Here is a 21,624-nt window from a genome sequence, read left to right as displayed (position 1 = left end):
AGGTAAATTATTTATATTTTATCTTTTGCAAATAACCAAAACCTAAGTATAATTTTGTTCTTGTTTTCTGTCCTCTGTGTGACATTGGTGTTTCTCAACTGGAGAATATTCATTGAGTCTCTTTGGAATCACAGTAGCTACAAGCTGGCTCAGGAAGGAATACGTGCCAAGACTCATCTATGAATCCTGCCTTTGGCCGGCCCTTAGACCTCTCTTAAACGTGGTTTCTCATCTGCCAAACAGACCAAATAATACCAACTGTACATCTTCCACAATGTTATTGTGAGGATAAAAGCAAGCAAACAAACAAACAAACAAACAAAAACATCAATGTACATGAAATGGAAGTGACAGCCATAGATCATAACATAAATGGTAAGGGTCACTGTGGATTATAAACCATCTGAATTGTTCTTGGCTCCCGGATCTTTGCAACGCTGGCTTCTTCTCATCATTTAGAAATGTCACCTTCTCAGAGATGGCTTCCCTGACCAATGAATCTGAAGTAGAAATGCACAGCCTCTACCAGGAATTCCTTGACCCTGCTACTCTTTTTCTACCACTTGTAACTACTAAAATCCGCCTACTGACAGTTTGTGTGTTGTTTCCTGCCTTCCTGTCCTGTAGTATGAGTTCCACATGAAGGGACTGTTCTGTTGTGTTTATTGCCGTCCCCCCAGTGCCTGGTTCAGTGGACAGTGAAGGAATGTGCCATCTATAATCACTTCTCTCTTCAGGTACATCTGTTAAATGGATTTGGGTCTCTGAGCCGTGGCAAGCTCTATATTTTCATATAACTTTCTATGTACTTGGCAACAAAAGGCTTCAGAAACCAACTTCAGAAAGCATCCTCCCAGCTCAATGATACATTCTATATTCTATCCTAAAAAGAATTACTTTCTCTGTGGAGTCATTTTCACCTCAGATAAAGTAACGTTACTCAAAATGCTGTACAGAACTTATTGATCTCCAGAGAACCAGAAGAGGGATTCGTGTTTTGATTCCCCTTGTTACAGTGGTTAAAATCATTGAGACCACTCTTTCGGTATTCTTTCCACGGCCAGCCTGGAATTATGATCACAAAGCTACTAGATCAGTCTGGCATTCTCAAATGGCACGACTGTACCTAACATGTTGGTTAAAAGGCTAGGCAATTTATTCCTATCAAATAAAGAATCCCAAATTTTATGTGATTGGATAAATAAAATATCCATGCCTCACAAAACTAATGCATAAACCACAGTCTTTATAATCACTTGTGAATTCTTAAACTACGCTGCCTTCTGTTAGTTTCTCTGGCTTTATGCCTGCTGCTCTTCCCAGCCATGCTGGTCTGTATGCCACTCCTTTAATCCTCTAAAATCTCCCTTCCCTCAGGTATCCACAAGGCTTGCTCTCATATGGCCTTCTAGAGTTTCCTTAAACGCTTCCTTAGTAGAGATGTCTTTCTATTTAAAATCAGAACACTTTCTCTACATTTCCTTCTACCTTCCCTGCTTCCTTGTTTTTTCCTGTGATAATTATCACCATCTTCATATTTTATTGATTTTATTTTACTTCATATTTTATTGATTTATCTGTTTATTATCTCTTTCATATTTCATATTTTCATATTTTATTTTATTTTACTTCATATTTTATTGATTTATCTGTTTATTATCTGTTTCCTCTCACCACAATCAAAGTTCTGTGAAAGCATGGATTTTTGTAAGTTCACTGCTATGTATTGTCTGGCACATGGTGAGCAGTTAATAAACATTTATTGAAATAATTAATGAATGAAAGAAGATATTAATATGCAAAATGCAGCATAATTTGAATAATTAAAGTTCAAACAATCCATTAAAATTGGTTATATATAGTTCTCCAACACTTGAAGCTGAATGTTAATTAAATTGCTGCAAGGAACAGAAATTACAGGGTTACTCCAGGACGTAGGATTTTATTTTAAAGGATTTAGGGAAAGTAAGTAAGAAAGTAAGGAAATAGAATGTCTTTCAGACCTCTGTTCAGGATATGCTTGCTGACATATGCTGTGGTTCTTGAACTTTGCAGTGCGTCAGAATCATCTGGGGCGCTTATTACAGTTTTTGGGCCCCGCCCCATTTGGGTTCAGTAAGTCTGCTTGGGGCCTGAGGATTTGCACTTCTGACCAGTTCCCAAGTGATTCTGATGCTGCTGGACCAGATCTGTGCTTCGAGCACTCTGACCGGGTAGTACAAAAGCCACTGTGCTGACCTTGCTGCAATCTAGTACTGGTGACTTGGTTCCTTCCACTTTTCCTCCACATTTTCTCTTTGATTTATTCTGATACCAGATCTCACTTTTATCTTAAGTTCTTGGCTTACTCATAATCTAGTGCCACATGACTTCCCCTTTTTGCTTTTTCTCTCCCTGACTCTCTGCATCTCTGAGTTTCTACCTGCCAATTATTTCTGTGTCACATTCAAAATCCCTGGGGAATTGAATGGTTTGCTTGGATATTCCAGTCACTCTTCAGCAGAGAGTAGCTTGGTAGGTCACAGCTCTGGTAACAGGTACCTTACCTGCACGTTTGATCATGCAAAGATTGAGCAAAGTCACGTGGAATAAAGCGTGATCACCTATGTATAAGTCTGTCTTTGTTCAACAGGGGCCTGTGAGGATGAAGGCACTTGAGGTTTTTCACAAGAGGGCTCTGATTATGACAGACAGCTTGCATGGAGTATCTGCTTCAAGATGATTAAAGGTATTTTGAAATAGTGTGGAAGAGAATGCCTGTATTTTACTTCCCAGTAAGCCATAAATTAGCCTAGTAATACTGGGTAAATTTTTGTGTTTCTCTGGGACTGTTTCCTTAGTGATAAAATGAGGGAATTGGACAGGGTGAGTTGCGAGTTACTTTCTGTATGCGTGTGCTATGATTTCATCAATTTGTTAGTGTACAAATGTAGGTGCATGACTAGGTCAGCCTCAATCTCCAAGTTGCTATGATGAAGTCTATTATGGTTGCATTTAATATTCTGTTTTCTTCGTTTTTTTCTACAACAAAGGAAACCGAATCTACTTGTCTGGGCTAGAGTCCTGGTTTTTGTCATTTGCTAGCCATGTGACCTTGGGAAAATAACTGTCTGAGCCCCCATTTCCCCATCCATAAAAGTTGGATTATAATAATTTCCTCATAGTTGTGTTGGATTAAATGAGTTATTACATGTAAAAGTATTTCTAAAAGTCGAGGATGAAATGATTTAATATATGTTAAAGTATCAGGCACATAGAAGAGACTGTGTAAGTGCTCTTAAATTTAATCTCATATAGTGTGTTCATCTGTGCTGTATTTTGTCTGTTTTAATACATGAACTATTTTATGCATTGGATATTTACATAGAATTGTGCTTAGAGTATAGTTATCAGAGATTGCTATAATAAAAAAAAATGTTGTAATGTGGCAATTTTGAAGTGTTTTAGAAATACCTATGCATATTCTTTTAAAAGATGTTTCTGAAAGCAAAGAGGCATGTGACATTCTGTAAAAGACTTTTAAGAACATAAAGAACATAAAGTTTTAAGAACATAAAGCATATCACACTTTGCCAGAGGCTAAGGGGGAGGGGAAGGGATTGACCACAAATGGGCACAAAGGAACTTTTAGGGGTGACAGCAGTGTTCTCTAACTGGGTCTTGGTGGTGGCTACATGACTGAATGTGTTTGTCAAAACTCACAACAAAAGGAGTAAAATTTATTGCATCTATGTTGTAGCTAAATAAATCTAACTTTATTTTTAAAATGCGTCTTGGCATAATCTTTAGCTTTGGGGGATTTGGCAGAGCATGCAGATGTGTGTAATTCTCATCTTGCACAACTGATTTCCTAAATTTTTTTTCAAGTACTTGAAATAACACATAAAATGCCAGTAGAAGCTTTGCCAAGCTGCCACCATGTTTGCAGCACCTGCCGTCCTCATGTTGGGTTAGTCAGTCTGTGGCACTTCCTCATTAAAAAGTTTCATTCTCCTTCTCACCTCTTTGCCTTAAATGCCATCCCTGCTCTACCTCTGTCTCCCCTACTCATTTCTCCTGGGGTGCCTGAGGCATTCCCTCACCCAGAAAATGGGAACACAGTTGCTTATTTGATATTTGTTCATGCTATTCTGAGTGGTTCTATTTTATATAGGCTGTTTTCTAAATTGTTGCTGCTGGTATTCTGAAAAAAGAAAAAAATGTTTTATGAATATTTCATATTCACTAACCTAGCTAAGTTTAATATTTTGTACATTATTTTAAAAAATCATATTAAAGAAGCTCCTAGTTTGCGGAGTATTTTTTAATTATTATAAATGTATGTCAAATTTTCTGAAACATTTTTTCCTGCATCTGCTGAGGTCACACTTTTGTTTTTTTCTTTCTCATTTTGTTAATGTGCTGAATTATGTTAATTGATTTTTAAGTGTTAAAACAGCCTTGCTTTCCTGGAATAAATCATCTTGATTATAATATTTTATTCATTTTATATTTGTTAACTATGATTAACATCTGTTTAGGATTTTTGTGTGTATGTTCATGAGTAGGGTTTGACTTAATTTCCTTCCCTTGTGGTTTCCTTGTCGGATTTTGATAAGATTACGATAGCTTCACTAAACAAATAGTGTGGTACTCACTTTTTTCCTATATTCTAAGGGTTTTGTAAGATTGAAGATAACTCTTCCTTAAATGCTGGGAAAATTCACCAGGGAAACCATCTTGACCTGGAGTTTTCTTTAAGAGGTTTTTAAATTATGAATTTAATTTCTTTAATAATCACAGGACTATTCATATTTTTATTTCTTCTTTGTTCTTATTGGTAAATGTTCTTTATTAGACTTTTGTCCACATTACTTAATTTTTCAGTAGTTTATCAGCATAAAGTTACTTATAACATGCTCATATATCTATTTTCAACGTCTGTTGTATCTACAGCAGTGTTCCTTGGGTTATATACGCTGCCTCTTGTTTTTCTTGATCACTCTTCTAAGAGTTTTACCAATTTGTTAGTCTTTTCAAAGAATCGATCTGTGGCTTTATTTATTCATTCTAACGTGTATTTGTTTATTTTATTTATATCTGCTCTTCCATTTTCTTTGGGTTTATTTTGCTTTTGTTTTTCTTCTTGAGATGAATGCTTAGTTCATAATTTTCAAACTTTGTTTTCTAATTCATGCATTTCATTTCATTTCATTAATTATTTTTTCTTAAGTAGTGGAAAAGCAGTTTATTAGAAGAAAATGTACACTTCAAAGAAACAGATGCGGGCCCAGGCAGAAAGCAGTAGCTCAAGGACCATTATTAAAAGGGACAGTACACTCCAAAGAGTTTAGAGTGGGCTCCAATGAAAGGCAAGGCCAAAAGGCATGCATTTAATTTTAAAGGCTATACATTTCTTTTAACACTTCTTTATCTGCATCAAAAAATTTTTGATATTTAATCTTTTGTTGTAACTTTATTATAATTCATATTAAAAATTCTTATAATTTTTACTTTAACTCATTATTTGACACATGGGTTATTTAGTATTTCTCTAGTAATCTTTTTGTTATTGATTTCTACTGTAACTCCACTAAGGTCAGATTTTAATCCCTTAATATTTGCTTTTTGTCCAAACATTTGATCAGTTTTTGTACAAGTAGAAGGGTTAGCTTTTTCTGAGATTTTAAATCTGATATTCATCAAATTCCAAGAAGATCATAGATACAATTCAGAAGGTTTGTCAACTTGAATGGGCAAAAACTACAGCTTTATTTTTTACTGATCTCCAATTGAAATTTAATATTTCATTCAGTAATGAATGTGATCAACAAATCAGAATTGGCTACCAATACAGATATTTTCGAATCACATATCAACTTTTGGAAATATGTTAAAATATCATTGTCTCTCCTAAAATATGGTGGTTATTAGACTACCTGCTTGATAATCTTATATAATGCATGAATAAAGAAGCACCTATATTATTATATCACAAGCTTTTAAACATTTTGATAATTGAATTTTAATATAATTGGTTTTCTTTGTATTCTAGGCATTTTATTTAGTGCATTTAATCACATTATTCTGAAGAGTCCAAAGGCTTCACCAGACTGCCAATGGGTCTTAGGGCTTAAAAATAGATTAAGAATATGATTGCAATATGAGGGAAGGCAGAGGCTAAGGGTGCAGAAGCAGGGAGTTTAGCAGATTTGTTTTGGAAGTTGGAGAAGTTTTTTTGCTATTGCTTCTAATTTTCTGAGTGATATAGATGTCAAGATCATCAGGAGGGAGTGAGAGAGGAGGGAGGAGATAATGGAAATTTGAGTATAAGAAAAAATGGTGTGAATTAGTTTTCTAAGAGAAGAAGAAAGTTAATTCACTAGGAGAATGCAGCTAGATTTCAGGGCAGGGCCTAGTGCCCACTGTATTTTCAAACTTAAGGTGTTACTGGAGAATGGGTTCTGGGTATCGTCACAGGAAATAATTCAAGGATGACCTAAATAAGCCAAACAAACCAAGCCAAGCAAGCAGTAGATTTGTTAAAAGAAAGGGAGAGAGTACACTCCCAAAATAGTGGGACTGGGCAGGCCAGGAGGAGGACAACTGCTTTGAAGAACAAAGAGTCTTTGGATTTTATTTCAACAAGAGTGCAAAATATTCCAGATTTAGGGGTGGCTTTGTAGGCATTCCCAAGGCCGGTCTTCCCTGACTGCTCCCTCCCATAGGGAGGTGGGATTCCCTTGTCCTTACTTGGTCCTTTTCAGAACTGTCATGGCGACACAGGGTGGAGATTTTTCCCTGCCTGCAATGCTATTAGTATTACTGTGTTTTCCCAAAATAAGACCAGATCTTACATTAATTTTTGCTCCAAAAGACGCATTAGGGCTTATGTTCAGGGGATGTCATCCTGAAAAATCATGCTAGGGCTTATTTTCCGGTGTCTTATTTTCGAGGAAACACAGTATAACCCATTACAATTAGCTGTAGCTGCACTTTTCTTAAGACTGATCTCATCTTTTTTTCCTTTGTCTTCCCCTCATATCCTCCTTCCTTTCCTCCCCTCTCTTTCCCTGTGGTCCTATTCTTTCTGCCTCCAGTAACGAAGGGAGACCACAATTGTCTTTCTCCTGCTCTGTTTGGCAACAGAAGGAGTAAGGAGTTGAAATAACAAGTTAATATTTTCCAAAAGAGTAGGGCAGAGGGAGAGAGGAGCAGGGGAATGAATGACATATATAGGAAAGCGATACTAGAGATGGGTTCCCAATACCCAGCTGGCCAAAGAGGGAAGTGAAGCCAGGAAGGGGTTTATGGTTAGTGGTAAGATCAATAGATTTCCATGAGGTGCACGAATTTATAGAGTTGGGGACACTGCAGAAAATCAGCTAGAGAGAAGAGAAGAGAGAGAGTGAGAGAGCGAGAGAGAGAAAACATGTTCTAAAACACACTAGCAGAAATTATAGTTGAAGGATGTGAGAAGCAAATGAATGCTTTAGAGAGGTTTATAAGCTTACAACTGTGAAATTTCGACATTGAAATCTGGCTCTCTCTTTTTGACTCTCTCCTTTCTAAACATCCATGCCTGACACTCCCGGCTCACTCTCATCATCTCTGCTTTGGATCCCTCCTGAAGGAGGGAGTTGGCTGCCCCCTCAGTATTGCAGACTCATGCTTGAAGGAGTTGCAATCCTGCCAATTAGTGAGATGATGGCTTTGTGTTTGCTCTGTACTCTGCACTATTAGACATTTGTTGTGTATCTTTCACACACAGTCCTATGAAATATAGATGAATAAACTGGAGCATGAAGAAGAAAATTAACAAGATTAATTAATGTAATACAGGTAGCACCTAATGGAGCTAGAACTTTGAAAAAGGTCTGACTGCAAACCCTTGACATTTTCTCATGCTGTTACCTTGGTCAGGAATCTTAATACCACCATTTATAAGACACGTTAATACACAAGCCTAACTATGGCCGTTGTTGATGGCACCCTGGAGAAATCCATTCATGCTGTTACATAGCATGAAAACATAAATTTTATTAAATTTGCCATCGTTTATTAAATGAGCTGACACTTAATTTTTCTTTTCTTTATTCCCTTCTGTGTCTGTCTTCCTTGAAACAGCAATCTCAGATTTAAGCAAATTTGAGACAATCTAAATAAAATAGTCCACAAATTCTCCTGACTTAAGAATATTCAAAAGTTACTTGTGTCTTTCTTTTTCTTTCTGTCATTATATTGTTCTCACTTTTATCATGTCTGTAAGTTGTGATTTATATTGTTTCTATTCAATGCCAAAGTGACCAACTTATGATGAAATCCATGGAAGGGAAATCAAATTATCTATTTAATAATATGTATATCTGGCATGTTGTAGAGTGACTAGATTTTTAAATTATCGTTAGATTGATTTTATGCTGCTTAGATTTAGCCCATGTATTCTGAGGATAAAGCAGTTTAATGCAAAGCTTCTGGTTCAGTTGAACATATTTATCCATTCATCTTCGATTCACCCACACATTTATACATTCGTACTCCACCACTCAGAAATGTTTATTGAATCCATTCCAGGCTCTGTGCTAGGCATTGTGGATATAATGCAAGACAGACTCAATTTTGTCTTTCTGGTATGTACTACACATTTCATGACAAAAACAACAAAAAGAAGACAACCAAAGTGTAAGGAGCTTCTGTGTCATAACAGGCAGCACTCAACTTGGAAAACATCTCTCACAGCCTATACGTATTCCTATGTATTGAAAGGATATACCAGAGATAATGCTGTTTCTTTTTTTTTTTTAATTAAAGTTTATTGGGGTGACAATGGTTAGTAAAGTTACATAGATTTCAGGTGTACAATTCTGTAATACGTCATCAATATCTCACATTATGTATTCACCACCCACATTATGTGTTCAACATACATTATGTGTTCCCATGCCCTTGGCCAAGGGAAGTGCTTGGGAATCACTAGGGGATTTTAAAAATAAAAAGTGATAGGAGCCACTGCTATATATTTTCCGTCAGTGGTTCCAGGTGCAGGAGCACTACCTTTGTGGCAATAGAAGAAGGCACCCCTGGGAGGGTGCCATGACTTGGAATCGTGGGTTGTTTATCAGAAGATATGCTGGGGTTGGCAGTCCCAGGCCAGGGTGCTGGACTTAGTGAATGGAGCACATGATGGACTTTAGCACTCTTTGCCTCCTCGGGCAGACACTCGTGCAGGGACCAAAATAGATCTTGGCATCCGCGTATTCTCTCCCTCTGTCATTGTTCATGGTGCCATTGTACTGAGCTCTCCTTAAGTGGAAGTTGGCTGTTAGGACTCTGCCTCTCTCGCCGTTGTGTACGTGTGGGTTGGGAAACTACAACTTCTGAGTTACTATTTTTTTTCCATTGGATATGTTCTAATGTACTCTCCTCCATCACCTGTGTCTGTAGGAGGCCAAGTATTAAGTTCAGTATATTATCTACACATAAACCACTTGTGTTATTAAGTTATAGATTTATCTAAACGTTTTATGGCTGAGTAAAATTAATGGCTTTAATTTTGATGCTAATCATTTTGAAGTTAGTGAATTTGTTGCCTGCTCTGAGTATACTACTATTTACTGAGTTCTGCATGGGATGATATTCTGTGATCACAAACTCAAGGGTATGAAAAAATGATGTTGCTGGCAAAATAAGTACTCAGGACTAGAAGAGCTCATGATTATAAATTTAAACTCTAAAATGTCTTTGTATTTTTGGAATTTGCCATGCTATTTCTAGGAGGGATAGTATAAATTTGTCAAATCTTAGAAACAACACCACAAACAGCAAAATAGAATTGATCAGGGAGACATTATCTAGGGCATAGGATAAAAATGGCTTTGCATTCTCAAGGAAAAAATCAAGGATAATTACTTTTTAGATACTGTGACTATTCTGAGGTTTCTCTGTCCAGGACAAAAGTAATGATTTTGAAAAATAAATGCAACAGCTCAAAATAACTCTCCTCTAAAAAAGACCTAAATATAATTGTCATATTTAGAATGTAGAGGTAGATTTTGCACTTTTAAAAATGAAATCAGGGTTCTAAAGAGAAGGAACAAAGGAGAGAAAAAAATGTAGAAAGCAGTTAAATAACCATCATGAAAGTTACTAGGAGAATCTCAGGTCATAATTAAAAATGAGTCTGTATCTGAAATAGATGAAATAGATCCTAAGGTTTGAACATCAAACAAATAACCATAAGCACACATTATTTTTCTCAAAAGCTTTATATTGGTTATCATTTTCTGATTTATAAAATCTTGATGTGCACTTTCTGGTGATAAATGGAAGATTACTTCCATTGGTACTGCTTATTCTCCAACTAAAATTTAATTTCTTTTTAATGTCTAGTGTCATGGACATTGTATTTATATAATGTCACCTACCATTTCTTTACTTACTTATTTATATTTTTGAAGAGATTAAAATATTAAATAAGTTAATGTTTCTCTAGAAAAAATTTTGTATAAGAAAATAAGATTAATACTTATTATTAATACTTGTTATTAGTCAAATAATTAGGATTTCCTGTAAAAGACAGACTTTCCCCCAGATTAATGGCGAGATTACAAATAAGTATGTGGCTTTCCCATACCATAGTAGTGTTCTCTAATGAAGGCTGGCAAATGAACACGTGTCTATTTCAAATGATTTAAAATTCAAAACCAAATGTGCAATCTGAATAGCAGCCATTATTATTTTAGTGGATATTTTTGACTATTTTGATATGCCAGGCTGTAGGAATATCAGCATAAAGCAGGATGTCACCAATGGGGAAAGTCCTTGCTCATTAAAGTGGTGGTCGTCAAATGTCAGATGAGTTACCTCAAAACTAGAGCCACAGAGACTCTGGGGGCCACATGATTTCTTTTTTTGTTTTTAATTTGACAAAAGTTTTTTAGACTTATAGTATGTGTTTTGTTTCCTTACTTTGGTTTTTTCCTCAAGGACTTTTTTTTATTTATACATTGGACTATTTTCTTTTTTACTTTATCACATTCTCTCTAAACTTTATCGCATTCTCTGAAATTCTTTTGTACCTTCATCATTTCTGTTTGGTTTATATTTTTTCCTTCCTTTTCACCATGTATTTCTCTTAAAGGAATTTTATCATCATCTCTGGTGTTTCCTCACTTATGTATCCTTTCTGGTTTAGTCCCCCTTTTCTGTTATACCTGTTTTTTTCCTGAGTTCTGTCATTTCATTTCTAAGGTTTTCTTAATTTTTATTTGTTTATTTATTTTCTTATTCATTTAGCACTGTCTAAACTAGAAGGTTACTACTTTGGTCTGTTCTCTGAGCATGTCTTCCCTGCATTTAAAAATATCTATAGTGATATTATCCTGCTCCTTATTCTCTTTCTTGGCTTATAATAGGTTTGTATGGGATTTGATTTCAATACTAAATCTTTGTTCATTTGTGTATGAAATTAGTTTTCCTGCAATTTTTAAAGGAGGTTTTGCTCAGATAACTTTTCTCCTTTCACAATGCTCTCTCCTCTTTCGTTTTTGTGTAGTGTTCCAAAAGATGGCAACTGACTTTCTGAGATTTTCTGGCTGTCTTCCCCCTCCCCACTGCTATCTGGACCTTCTGTTTCTTTCATCTCTGGTTCACCTACCCTGCTTGATTTTGATTGCACTCCCATCAGTTTCTCCCCCATGTGGGCTCGCTCTTGAAAGAGAGGCATGGCAAGTTGGTTTCAAGAGTACAAAGAGTCTATGGGCTAGACTCCTCAATCTTTTTTTTAAATTAATTAATTAATTATTAGTTTCAGATGTACAAAACAATGTAATAGTTAGATAGACTCCTTTTATTCATCCAATATTGAATTGAGCAAAATCCCTTCTGATTTTAACTGCTGTTTCCAAATCAGCGTGCTGTGCTTTCCAGCGATTAACTGTTGATTCTTTGGGGGTTTTCCTATTCTTAGATCCAAAGATTCCCTGTTTCTTTACTCTTCTTTCTCTGCTCAAGTGCCAATACCATTAAGTCATGTGGCTATAGAGAGTTTGTCTTCACCTGCTTGTATTTTGAGGTTCATAAGGTAGTCTGTCATCTAATGTCCATGGGTTATCCTGAGTGGTTGTTCTGTCTGTTTTTATGTTGGGATTCAAGGCTTGTTGCTGCCACCATCTTACTAGAATCCTCTTACACTAGATTTTGATATAGATAATTTGTAGCAGGTGCCAAATTTTAATAAATATGTATGGAAGAAAATTAAAATTGAGAAGATTCTATTTGTTATTTTTTAGTAGTAATATTTTTTAAAAGTTGGGAAAATTGGATTTCAGTTGATTTATATCAGCAGAGCAGCTTTTAATACTGGATACTGGTCTCAGAAAACCTCCATTGTTCTGAGACAGTAATACAGAGAAAATAGCTGCAGAAAATAGAACAATGCATTAAAACTGCCTTGGTACATAACCTACTCATAGTCAGGAAATAGACTGCATGACGTCTTATCATGGAAATATCATAAGCATATGATGATTTAAGTACCTGATGAGGACCTACTTCTGAATGTTTATTCCTTTAAAAACAAATATGTATTTCTAACTTAGTTGTGGTGTACTTTTAAGAGAAAGGTAGAAAAACTACTTCAAGGTTGTTCTTTAAAAAATAAGATCCCAGTAAAGATAGCAAACTCGGACGATTGAAATTGCCTTGCTGGATGAGTGGATTGAATAGCTTGGAAGGCAGCATCATCTCTCAGGTCATCAGCACATCACCTAGGAAATCACTGATAATACTACGGAAGATATTATCCCTCTGGCTCATAAGAGTTAATGCAGCTTGCAGGGAAGGGAGGCAGAGTGCAATAAGCAATGATACTAGACCCATGAAATCTTGCTTCAGTTCTGGTGTTTCCATTTATGATCTATGTAATCTTGGACAAGTCATTTAATGTTTTTAAACCTTGACTTCTTCACCTGTGAAATGTATATTATTATGTGACTGTTGGCAAAGTAAAGGACTTTAATCATTTAAAGCAATTATAAATGTTGTTATTATGAAAATACCAATTTTATTTCCAGGGAGTGGTTTATACACATCACTGCGTCTCCTTCTCAGTTTCCAGTCTTTAGTAAGTGGCACAGCCCCTATCCAGTTGCCCAATACAGAAGTCCTGATTATTTATTGTCTTTCCTAGTGGCATCCAACCAATCGCCAGCCTACAATGTTTACCTCTTAACTATCTCTTAAATCCATCTATTTCTCGCTTTACTTATCAATGCCACTCTAGTTCAGGCCACCATTGTCTTTTGTCTGAATGATTACTAAAACATCCTTATGGGTTTTTCTGCCTACAAGTCTTCCATTTTCCAAGAATAGTCTCCATGGTACAGCCAGAGTAATTGTTCAGAAGTGCAGAAGATTATACTTTCTTCTTTAAGCCCCTGACTTGTAAGCCCTCGCCTCCCCAGCCCCATTGGTGACTAGTCTGTAGTCCTTGCTCATTACTGTGTGGGCCAACGGACCTCGCTTCAGTTCCCCCAAAATGCTGTACTTCCCTTTGCCTCTGCAACAGTGCCCTTGCCTGGTATATATGTCTAGGTCCTCCATGTCACACAAAGCCAACTGCTAGCCTTCCCTGAATCCCACAGACTAGACGGGTTGTCCCCCACATATATTCCCACAGCACCCTATTACCTTCCCAATAATTGTTTTATGGCCTTTCCAGATATTAAGTGGAATCTGTATACATTAATATATGTGTATTGTAGCTGTCTGTGGTGCTTGTTATGTTTCCTTCAGATGCATAATTACTGAAGCTCTTGAAAATACATAGCCATCCATGAATCTTCTCTTGATTTTTACTAAATAATTATCAGTCATCAATATATTGGCCTAAGTGGAATAACAAAACAAAACAAAACAAAAAAATCAAATGTTTACAAACAGAAAGCCAATGTGAGCCCTTTGTACTTCTAAGGTGAAAAAAATCCAAAAAGCAAAAAATAAAAACCAAGACACTGGAGGGGAAAAACCAACTTAATGGAAGTAACCATTCATCGAGAACCTCGTGCTGGCTCTTTGCAAAGGAACACTGCTACTCACGGGGAACATTGTACTGGCTCACGGTCTGGTGGTTTTTCCTCCATTCATCACATCGCTGGGTCCCCGTTTTCAGGAATATGGGAATATCATGATCAGAGAACAAAGCCCACCTAAGGCCCTTATGGTGTGGGCTCTTAATGCAGTGTTTCCCCACCTGTTTCCCTACAGTATTTCTTTCCACTATTGGTATATCTGGAAACCCAGGGAATAAAAGGAGCTTATTACCTTTTGTATTGCCAAAGGGGGCTCCGAAACCCACTAGCTGGGGAGTGGAAACGCAGGCAGGTGATCAGGCAGCATTCTCATTGTGTCCTGAGGGAGGCACAGAGCAACTTCTGCGAGTTGGGAGGAGGCGACTTGACTTCTGGCAAGCCCCTAGGAGAGGAGATTATTGGAGCCTAGGTTTTGAATGGTAACTATTTCACCAGCCAATGGCAAGACAGGTCGGTGTGTGTTTCCGGGGGTGGGGGATTGGGGCGGGAAGAGATGGACTCTAGGTAGATAAAACCGAACATTCAGAAGCATAGAGGCTTAAAATGACACATGTATGTCCTCTGAGAAAAGTGTTTTCATAGCCCTTGTGTAATGCCACTGTTGTCACTTATGGCATTGTGTATTTTCATTTTTAATTAATAAATTGAAATATGGTTCTAGATAACAATAGCGGCAGGAGTGATATCTACTTCTTAAAAGTTTGACAAGTAAAATATTTTCTTCACTGAAATAAAATGACTAAACTAAACCTTTAAAGATGACAACTTGAAACCTGCCATCAGATGGCTGTTTAAGCCACAGTTTCTTGGCTGGCTTTTCTAACCTTCCACAGGGCTTGTGGTGACGTCAGTACTTGTCATCTTCATCATTCCTCATCTCTTGTCCCTCGGGGCCGTTGATATTCTGGCTGACAGCAGGCAGCTGCCTGGAACTGTTGGGATGGCTTTCATTTCATTATGATTGAGGAAGGATTGCCATATTTGAAATGACTCATCACCCTCTACAGCTTTTCTGCTGACACAGGTAACCTTGTATTTCATAAGCATTTTGATTTTGATCATATTTTTTATCAAAGTGTTGTTTAACAGTAGTATATCTTTTTAGTTATTTTTGCTTTTGTTTTCCAGCAAGACATCAAGAGTCCTATTTCCCAGCCAGCTGGCCTGCTGGCCTGCTGGGTGTTAGTTCTTGAGGACATATTAGTACATTTTCCAGCTCTGTGGAACCCTGTTCTTGAAGCCAGTGTCCATCTGTCAAGAATCCAAAAGGCATTTTCACTCCAGGGTGGAAAGTCCTTCTGTGAGAAAGTTAATGCCATCTTGCCGCCTGGCTTCCTAAACCAGGGTTGTATTTTAATTTCTGCTTTATATAAGTCCACCCCTCCTCTAAGTTGGAAATAAATATTTCCAACAGGAGAGAAAATGACTAAATCACAACATACCACTCAATTGTACAAAGGGAACAATTGTTTCTAATAGAAACCTTAGGTTCTAATTACTATGTTAAGTAAGAACTTTATTCAAAATTGTACAATTGTTAATCAGTTATTTTTAAATCAATAGAAAAGTGCCTAAAAATTAAAAACAAAGAATATGCTTGATATTTAGCATTAAAAATCATCAAAGCAAGTTGAAAATAACAGCTTATGTGGGGCAGGAAACGAGGTGGAGAGAGAACTCCACCCCCGCCCCCAAAGCCTTATAAAACTATTTGACTCTAAATTGCATACATGACTTAATTTATGAAAATAACAAAGAAGACTATAAACAGATTTGGGAGTCCATAAGAAAACATATATTTCTTAAAGTACATATTTGGTTTTTAATTAAAATTATTTAAGGATGTAGCTCTATTTAATTTGAAGAGAACTGGTTGGTGACTGGACACTGAATTGTAAGTCTCTTTCAGAGATTAATACGGGAAAATAGGCAAACATATACCTTGTTCCCTTTACTGTTTTGTTTTCATGCTTATGTTAATGCCATAGCTAATGAGTTTTATACAGTTGTTTACACTATTGTATCAGCAAGAGAAAATCTCCATACCTATATACATAGAAGTAAGGCTGTCAACGGCATCTGTTTGATCCCTTTGACCTACGAGGACTTCCTGGTACCACCAGGGCCTGCAAAACCTGGTGAGAGAAGGCAGGCAGATTTCTTACCATTCACAGTATTTAAAACCTGCAAGCAAAACGAGGTCAGAACCATGAAATATTGCTGAGGATCTAGCTAGAGGAATGTGCCTGAAATGGATTCTCAGCGTAAGGCTTCTAAGGTGACCATGAAGAGTCGAAGTCAGAATTCAAAAAGGATTGGAGTCAGAGAGTTAGAGACTAAAAGAGCAAACAAGACTACGGGCAATACTCTGCTTCAACATTTAGATGTCGTTACTGCCATATTCTCAGGGTAGACAGGTTCTGTTCAAAAGGTCCTAGACAAAAAGGACTCATTTTCCCCAAACCTCCATCTTGGGTTTACCTCCAGAACACATCAAGGTGTCCAGCGCTTGCTGTGGCGGGAGGTGAGTTCTAAGGCACTGCTCCCAATGTCATTCCCAGTGAACGATCTCCTAGAGAAGTCCTTGGTATTGCCAAGGGCTCTTGGTATGGTCAAGTGCCTCTTCAGTATTGAAATCTCCTCAGATTCTTCATTTTGGAATGTCGTTGGCTGTGCAGCGGGGCCAGATAAGTAATTATCGTGGAAGGAGCCAGTGGAGTTGGCAGGTTGTCTCAATAGTTTGAGGTGATGAGTCTCCCATTGCTGGCATGGATGGGCAATACATTCATGTCAGGAGGACAGGCAGGTATTATTTCCTCTTGGATGTACTTGTTGGTGCGTGGTCCTGGCTCTGCTGGAGTGTACTTCAGAGATTCTATCAACAGAGGGAAAAATTCCTTAATTTCATTAAATAGCTGCCAGGTGTCCATGTTGCTGGGAAAAAAGGCAAAGAAACAAAGATGGAAATGACTGTAATAAAGGGTGTTTGATGTAGAATTTACATCCTATAGTGACTTGGGAGGTGGACGAATTGCATTGCATACAAAAGCAGTGTTAAGAGAAAAAATATTTGTTGTCCTGACGTATCAGCTGGTCATCCATCTTTGAGTGATGAGTAGCAGAAAGGTGGTTGCAAAAGTGTAGACCTTCAAATAGCACCCTATAAAACCTAGATGCAAAATATGGGCTAAGCCGAAAGTCCAGGTAATTGGACTTCCCATTGAGCACAGATATTAACAAAAGGGCAATGACTATTGTGAATGGGGCTAACTGGTGGCTTTGAATATGGATTTGTGGAGTTTAAATTGTAGATAAAAACTTCCAGGTTTAACTGGAGAAAGAACTGATAGAACTGGTGACTGGCACTGGAATTGGATGCCAAGGAAATTTATTAAACCTCCATCTGTAAATATTATATATTAATAATAAGAGCTAGTTATTGATTCATTGATATGTGCTAAGTACTGTGATAAATATCTTAGGTGCATCATCTTATTATATATAACAGGATACCAGTACTATCCCACTTTTACAAATGAGCAAATTGAGGCACAGATACCTTGTTACATGGTTATTTGGTAAATAGTAACATTGTATATGAAAATTTCTGTTACCAAAAAGAGGAAGAGAAAATGGAATGGTGGAAGCCTCTCTCACTAGGACAGGGCTAGGGGAGTTTGAGCTCTGACATTCCTGTTTCACACACTAGGGAAAAGCAAATCAACATTCATTTCCTTTTCCATTTTCTATTGCATGTTTTGTTCATGTGTGTTTCCATTTGCTTTGCTGCTATTGCTCCTTGTAAAATATTAAACAGATGAACAAAAGGTGTATTAGTTTTAAACAGCTCTTTTCTTCTTTCAGGTGTTTGTATCAATGCTATTATTAGAGCATCAGTGCTCTAATAATAATGAGAGCACATTATTAATCAGTGTTCTCATTAATAAAGTGAGTTGGACTAGTTGAAACATTAATGTCAAAATGGCAAGTACTAGGGACTGTTCTCCATGTGAAATACTGCCATACAAAATCTTTACCAGTAACAGTGACTGATGGTACACTTGGAGGAATTAAGTTGCTGAAAAGGGACGTCATAAAATTGGTGGCATGAGGTGAGCCTCTTGAAATCTCCCCTAGAATTTACAACAAATTGAACACTTATAATTCCACAAAGGACTCCTTGTTCAGCAGACAGTCAAGACTAACAAGTGCACTACTGAAATCATCTAAAGGTGGGCAAATTGTGCCAGCAGGGGAGGAGGGAAGGAAGAAGTGCGGAGATGGGCACAGCTGGGTGTAGGATGCAGACCTAGCTCGGTGGTCCAAGCTCGCTGCATCCCAGAGCTACCACAGCTGCGGGAAAGGGAAGAACTTGGACAGCTAGGGCTCCGCTTATGGCCCATAGGGATGAGGGGACAGTATATAACACGGTTGAACCCAATGCTCACAGCAGAGACCTCGGAGCAAAGACTGAGGGAAGATGGCTGAAAACAGTGGTTTAAGCCCTCACTGCCTAGGAGAAAATGGAAGACTTAGGCACTGAGCCTACCGCCCCTTCCTGACCCTCCCAGAGCTCTCCCTGCCCCCACCTGCCGAGTGCTAGAAGTGGAACAACAGCGGTGTCAGATCAAAAGAACAGAATATTTGCAGTTCTGAGAACTGTGGCCCACAGACACAGACTTGCAGCCCAACTAGTTCCTGCAAAGGGGAGGGAGCCATGGAAGAAGGGCTGGCTATAGTGATGGTCACCGCCATTGCTCTGGGCCCCCTCTCACAACCCACCCTACCACTGTCCCCACCTATCTGGGAAGATCCCTGCAGGAGTAAACAGAGCTGCTGAAACACATGGGCTCTGAATCTGGTGCAGGAAGAACTTTGGAACTTCAGAAACTTTCCACATCCTCCCATGGAAGCGGCGCCCTATGACCCATGCGAACAATTCACAGAGGAGAAGACTGCCTTCCAGGGAATCGCGCATGTGTGAGAAGTCAGAATAATGCAGAGAAAATATAACATTACAGTGTGACAGAGAATAAAAGGCTGAAGTTGGAGAGAAAATAAAACATTATACCAACATCTACTGGAAAACAAAAGAAAGACCTCTTTCTATCAACCTGTTGCAGAAGCCACTCCTGTAGATATCTAGGAAGAGAAATAATAAATCATTAATTGCCATGAATAACCAAGGCAACAAGACAGCTCAGAAAGAAAATGAAAAGTCTCCAGAAAATGAACTTAAAGATATGGAAATATGTGACTTAAATGACAGGGAATTAAAGATTGCAGTTCTTAAAAAACTCAACGAGATGCAAGAAAACACAGACAGGCAATTTAATGAACTTAGAAACAAATCAAAGAACAACATGAACATTTTACCAAAGAGATTGAAATTTTAAAAAAGAACCAAATAGAATTTCTGGAGATTAAGAACTCAGTAAAATAAATGAAGAATGAAATAGCCAGCTTAGGTAGTAGAGTTGACCAGATGGAGGAAAGAATCAGTGACATCGAAGATAGAAATCTGGAAATGACACAGATGGAAGCAGAAAGAGACTTGAGACTTAAAAGAAATGAAAGAACTCTACAAGAACTTTCTGAGTCCATCAGAAAGAGCAATATAAGAATAATGGGCATACCAGAAGGAGAAGAAAGAGAGAAGGGAACAGAGAGTATATTCAAACAAATAGTCAACAAGAACTTCCCAAACTTGTGGACAGAACTGGATCCTCTAATCCAAGAAGCAAATAGAACACCTAATTATCTCAAACCCAACAGGCCTTCTCCAAGGCACATTGTATTGAAGCTGTCTAAAATCAACGACAAAGAAGGAATCCTCAAGGCAGCGAGGGAAAAGAAGATGGTAACCTACAAAAGAAAGCCCATTAGATTATCATCAGATTTTTCAGCAGAAACTCTACAAACCAGGAGGGAGTGGAATCAAATATTCAAACTATTGAAAGAGAGAAATTATGAGCCAAGAATAATATATCCAGCAAAGATATCTTTTAGATATAAAGGAGGAATAAAGACCTTTCCAGACATACAGAAGCTAAGGGAATTTTCTAACGACCTGCATTATAAGAAATACTGAAAGAGGCTATTTGAGCAGCATAAATAGGGATAATTTGTGACAACCAAAACATAAAAGGGGGGAGAGTAAAGGCCTGAACTGGAATATGGGAATGGAGAAAGTAAGCAGGCTGAAGAAAATGGGGTACTCTAAATATAAAACTTTCTTTTACATAAACTTAGTGGTAACCACTCAAAAAAAAAATCCAGAACTGAAATAAATAACATAATAAAAGAAGAAACAGAGGGGAAATCATAGAATACCACCACACAGAAATAATAGACAACAACAAAAAGGCAGAAAAACAATGGAGACACAGCCTTACCAGAAAACCAAAGATAGAGTGATAGGAAATCCTCACATGTCAATACTCACCCTAAATATAAATGGACTAAACTCACCAATAAAAAGGCACAGAGTATCAGATTGGATCAAAAAACTAAATCCCACCATATGCTGCCTCCAAGAGACACATCTCACTCAGCTACAAGGACAAGCATAGACTCAAACTGAAAGGGTGGAAATTGACACCCCAAGCAAATGGTATCCAGAGTAAAGCAGGTGTGTTCAAAGTGATATCAGATGAAACAGACTTCAAGATAAAAAAGGTAACAAGAGACAAAGATGGACCCTTCATAATGATAAAGGGGACTGACTATACAACAAGAAGACATAATAGTTATCAATATTTATGCCCCCAATCAGGGAGTACTGAAATATACCAAGCAACTACTAACAGAACTAAAGGGAGAAATTGACCAAAGCACAATTATAGTAGGAGACCTAAATACATCATTGACAGCTATAGATAGAGCATCCAAACCGAAAATAAATAAAGAAATTGCAGCTTTAAATGGCACATTAGATGAAATGGACATAATCGACATTTATAGAGTACTTCATCCTAGAATATCAGACTATACATTTTTTTTATTAATTTATTTTTAATTTATTGGGGTGACAATTGTTAGTAAAATTACATAGATTTCAGGTGTGCAATTCTGTATCACATCATCCATAAATCACACTGTGTGTTCACCACCCAGAGTCAGCTCCCCTTCCATCACCATACATTTGATCCCCCTCACCCTCATCCCCCACCCCCCAACCCCCTTACGCTCTGGTAACCATCAAATTACGTTCCCCAGATTAATTTTCAAACCCCGTGGCCATCCTGTGGTCACCGACTGCCCTCCAATCCCCTCACCCTCCCCCCCACCCCCCACCCCTCCCGCCCATCTAGCAACCCTCAGTTTTTCCTCATTGTCTCCCAAACTGTTTCTGATTAGTTCATTCACTTATTCTTTTCTTTAGAATCCGCAAATAAGTGAGATCATATGGTACTTATCTTTCTCTGTCTGACTTATTTCACTTAACATAATGTTCTCTAGATCCATCCATGTTGTTGCAAATGGTAAGATTTCTTTCTTCTTTATGGCTGCATAATACTCCATTGTATAAATGTACCACAGTTTCTTAATCCAG

This window comes from Rhinolophus ferrumequinum, chromosome 2, assembly GCF_004115265.2.
Source record: "Rhinolophus ferrumequinum isolate MPI-CBG mRhiFer1 chromosome 2, mRhiFer1_v1.p, whole genome shotgun sequence".
NCBI classification, from domain to species: Eukaryota; Metazoa; Chordata; class Mammalia; order Chiroptera; family Rhinolophidae; genus Rhinolophus; species Rhinolophus ferrumequinum.
Note: the sequence above shows the minus strand (reverse complement) of the source record.